The 4390-nt window shown below is 45.1% G+C and overlaps 1 pseudogene; it reads left to right on the top strand.

Annotated features, from left to right (window-relative positions):
* Positions 1–2259: 2259 nt before the first annotated feature.
* Positions 2260–3769, top strand: LOC123627280 (annotated as a pseudogene).
* The last annotated feature ends 621 nt before the right edge of the window (positions 3770–4390 follow it).

Raw genomic sequence — 4390 nt, 5'->3', positions numbered from 1 at the left:
AAACAAAATCTTCAGGTACAGATAAAAAGATCCCCTTTACTTCTGAAGGGCTAAAAGTTGGCAGAAGATTCCAATCCACAAAAAAATTAAAAATAAATCAATAGAAATGAATAAATTATTTCTGTCTCTGCAAGACTCGTATTACTGCTCTTCCCAGGGATTATATCATTAATAGTAAATTTTTACTAGGACTTTTAAAACATACATGCTAATTGCAGAAATCACAGATAAGAAAAAGGAAAAAAATTCACTTATAATACAAATGCCCAGATATATCAAATTGTATCACATTTTGTACAATTTACAGCTAATACAAGACCACAGTGTGTTTGTGTATATGTATAATCAAAATAATTTTTATTCTTACTTGATATACCTAAATATTCTTTACCTGTCAGCACACATACATATGTATGCCACCTTCTATGGTCACATATTATTTCATCCTATGGACACAACCAAATTGATTTATAAAATCCATCCTATGTGTTTCTTCTAATACATTATTCTTTTAAGAAGTGCTAAGAAAAACAAATTGTATGATCTCTGTTTCTTGAAGATATTTTAGTACAATGGAATTCATGTGTAAAGGGCATATATATTTTGTAAATGTGTAGTTACAGTTGCCTCCTTAGTGCAATAGGCAGCGTGTCAGTGTCATTAAGTTCACAGTTACCACCAAGTTGTTTATTTGAAAAGAAATCAGCAACAAACTATAAGCACCAGTATAACTATTTTCAATTTTTAATATTAGTATTTAATATCTTCATTCTTATTAACTCTGTGGCTAGATTAACAGTATCTCATTCCTCTTTTAACTTAAAATCCTTCTCTTAGCTAGGACACTATTTTTCCCTATGTGTGTAGGTCACTTGTAGATCTGCAAAAAATGTACTTTGCCCAATTTTAAATTACCAGTCAGTTTTTTTCTTGTTGGATTTGCCACCATTATCAAGTTCTAAATTTTTTCCTATATTTGGGTGTTTCTGGATTTTCTATCCTGTTCCGTTCATTTATCTGTCTCTGCAATTGTTAATAAATGATTAATTTGTGGAAATTAATAGCACATTTTGAAATCTAGAAGAACAAGCCTTCTTCACTCCATTACAAAACACAATAAAAGAGAGATACCCTGTGTAACTCAAAAATGTGAAAACCTTAATACTTTTATTTGGCTTATGTAAAATTGATAAATATAGAAGGAACTCACATTTTCAGAAAAATGAGTCTTCCTGTTTGAAGACTATGGTACCATATACCCACTTGAAAGTTTCCTTCTAAGTTCCCTGAGTAAAGGACACAGTCACATAGATGTACATTGACATAAAACGGATATTGAATTTCATGCAAAGATGTTTTGGCCCAGAATTTGATACATTATGTGAATTATTACTCTCATTATGTACCTTTCTATAACGTATATAACAATGTTTTAAAATGTGTACATTAAAAATAAAACACTGTATATACTTGTGTTAGTTAAATGGGTAAAATTGGCAATAAAGTGTTCTAGAAGGGGAATCATGAGTGGACGGGGAACCAGCTTAAGTTTGGCTTTTGTGCTGCTGCCCATGAAGACGGCCTTGGCGCTGGACACCTAGAAGGTTCCCACGTCCCAGGTGCTGCGGAGCCCGCAGGGAGGACAGCCCGGCGCCCTGGCTGACAGCAGTCCGGGATCCCGCCAGTCTGGGAAGGGCGTTTCCCCCACACCCGCCTGGCACCCAGGCCCAGGATGGCCATCCCATTACCTGTTCTTTCTATCTCTGGCATCCAAGGCCTTTTTCTTCAGTGAAAGGATCCGCTCCAATTTCCCTAAGTCACCAGCACTGGCAGCTTGGTGAATTTTGCTGAGATCTTTTTCCCGGATGTGGTACCATGGCTGTAGGAAGGCGCTGTCACCAGCCTCGCCTTCCAGGCCCACCCTGGTCTCGCCATGGTTGCTGGAGGGGCCGGAGGGCGGCCCAACCTTCTTTCTCCCGAAGCAAAAGATCTTCCTCATGGTGGCGGCTTCGGGCTTCACAGGAACCTCAGCTCACCCCCACCTCCCACCCCACCCCCTTGCTTATTCCCTGCCTGGGGAGCCCAGTACAATCAAGACAACCCGATCTGACCACGACCTCCAAGGAAAATCTCGGTTTCTAACGACTGACAGGAATAAACTGCCAGGAAGAGCCAAGCAGCACCAAGCACAGCCAAGCACAGCCAAGCACAGCCGTTAAAGCAAGTGCGCATGTGCATCAGAATGTGATGTCACTGCGCATGCGCACAACTGCCAACGGACAAAGCGTCCCCTCCACCAAGCTCCTCTGGATGCGTGGCCGGTTGGGGCTGCTCTGTCCCCACCGCCCGCATGTCATGCACCTGCGCGGGCTGGCTGGGCTCGCCCCGGGCAGCCTCAGCATCTCCCAGTGTGCCACCCACCGGGCCTATGGCCCAGCAGCCTGATTGAATGCACACAGCCTGTGCCTGCTCCTCCTCACCCAGAGTCCATAGGCAGGGGTCTCCAGTGCTGGCCCTCGGCTGCCACTGGGGATCGAGGCTGAGCAGCCCTTGCCAGCCTCTGTGCAGCCACACCTGCCTGGCTGTCCAGCAGGCTTGGCCGCTTCTATGGCAGGTGGCCAGTCTCTCTGCTACTGGCACGGGGGGCGGCTTGGAGGTTGCTGAGCCGCTGCTGCCCGCTCCCTTCCAGGCTGAGCTTTGGGCAGCCAGTGAGCTTAGAGAAGTGTCTGGCCAAGCTGATGGCCGGAGGGACTCCCTGGACCCCTCCTTCAAAGCACGCCCTGTGGCTGGGGGTGTCAAAAAGGAGAGAGCAAAGGTGAAGAAAAGTACATTGAGGTGGTGATTAACAAGAACATGAAGCCGGAACACAGTGTTAACTCCTCTAAAACAGTTCCTTAAGTTCAACCTTGTGGGGAAACTTTTGGGCCCACATGGCAAGTTTCTGAAGTGTTTACAAGAAGAAACTTTGACAAAAATGTCCATACTTGGAAAAGGTTCCATGAAAGACGAGGTGAAGGAGGAAGATTTGAGGAAAAGTGGAGAACCAAAGTACTTCAAAGTACTTCCATCTCCATGTTCTGTCATTGAAGTGCCTACAGAAGCTTATGCCTGGATGACACGTTTTCAGAAAACTCAAAAAAGTTTCTCATCCCTGACTATAATGATGAGGTGAGGCAAGTACAGCTCCAGGAATTAATACATTTGAATGATGGTTCAGAAGATGCAGATCTTCCAGTGGTTGGAGGGAAACCCGCCTTGGATACAAGAGATGTACCAACCCCAGCAATTACCAGAGGAAGGGGAGAAGTCGCGGCCCAGCTGGTGGAGTTCGTGTACCAAGAGGGACACCAACTCCTAGGAGAATCCTTTCCACTCCAAAGCCAGTGAGTTGCAAAAGAGGACTTCTCACTCCAAGATCAAGAGGAGTGTCCCCAGCTGGGTGGGGATCTCCACCACCACCCCCAATGTAAGAGAAATAAGGACAATATGACTAAGGTGATGGAGACGGCACCACTGATGATGAACAGAGCTGCGATTCCTATGCTAACAGCTACAGCACCCCAGCCCTAAGTTGTGCTGATTACTATGTTATGGGCTCAGACTCTGTGGGGAGACTTACGATTCTTATGGGCAAGAGGAGTGGGGTGACACGAGACACAAGGGACTTGTTTACCGGAACAGGGAAGGACGTGTTTACAGAGAACTTCCATTGGCAGATACTGGTTGCACTGTCTGCTACTGTGAAACAGCCAATCTCCACCAGTTCTGAAATTGGTGAAAATAATTTCTTTCCTCTGAACAATCCCTTTTTAAATGAATAAAAAATGCATAAAACTTGAATGGATGGAATTTCAAACTACTTTTGTGAAGCATCATCCTGTGCAGAAAAAAAAGATAAAATCTTGTTATTTCCAGTCTGTCTGAAATAATAGGTTATAAAAAGAGAAACAACTTTGGTTAATAGTGGTAAAAAGATGAGCTCCCCTCCCACCGATGCTGATGCTGGGTGGTGGAAGGAGGCACAGTCATGCTGCTGGGGGAACACACATGCATGGGTGACAGCCAGGCAGGCATCTCCAGGCACACAGAACTCAGGGACTGCAGCACTTCTGTAGGGCTGGTTGTGGATACTCTCAGCATCAAAGAACATTCCTCAAACATGGGGCACGGCCTCAGGGGCGCTGGGCTTTTCTGAGGAGATCACTTAGTCACTGTTCTAAGACTACACTTACGCTTGAGAATAGAAGGAACCCACAAAAGTAACAGAAGACAAGTGGGCTGCCTTGGGGAGATGACTGGGGTTCTCCCTGGGGAGCCACTCAGGGAAGGCTTCCTGGAGGAGGTGATGGTGAGACACTGTGAAGTAGGATGATGAGGGGAGGACACTGCA

This window comes from Lemur catta, chromosome 24 (assembly GCF_020740605.2).
Source record: "Lemur catta isolate mLemCat1 chromosome 24, mLemCat1.pri, whole genome shotgun sequence".
Lineage (NCBI taxonomy): Eukaryota > Metazoa > Chordata > Mammalia > Primates > Lemuridae > Lemur > Lemur catta.
This window is presented reverse-complemented; position numbering and strand designations above follow the sequence as displayed.